This window comes from Poecilia formosa, unplaced genomic scaffold (genome assembly GCF_000485575.1).
Source record: "Poecilia formosa unplaced genomic scaffold, Poecilia_formosa-5.1.2 Scaffold872, whole genome shotgun sequence".
Classification (NCBI taxonomy): Eukaryota; Metazoa; Chordata; class Actinopteri; order Cyprinodontiformes; family Poeciliidae; genus Poecilia; species Poecilia formosa.
Window position 1 is genome coordinate 84,886 of NW_006800811.1, and position 498 is coordinate 85,383.

Sequence of the window (498 nt, forward strand, 5' to 3'; positions counted from 1 at the left end):
CTATTTTAAAGCAGATTAACGTTTAACTTCTCTGCTGAACCCTGGACCATGACTGCAGAGTACAAGGCTGTCTGAATGTGTGTGTGTGTGTGTGTGTGTGTGTGTGTGTGCGTGCGCGCGCGTAGGATCCAAAGCAATATTTGTTAGTTTGTGTTATCTACTGACCTCAGGAAGTATTTGTGATTGTGTCTACATACACACGACGTGAAGGCCAGGAAGAGTGTGTGGACACAGGATGTTGAGTTAACATGAGGGAGGCTGATTCACCGAGGCGGCTGGAGCAACAATCTGCCACGTGGATCCCAAGAACCGATGCAGAGACCAGACACTGTCTGCTTCCTGTCACTATGTAAACACTGCAGCACCAAAATGTTCTTATGCTGCAAAAACATCATTTTACCAACTTTGTCTGGCTTCCTCCAAGTCGCAGAGTGGTCACTCCACCACATTTTGTAGTTTGATAGCAGCAATATGATTATCTAACAGCAGAGAAACTTT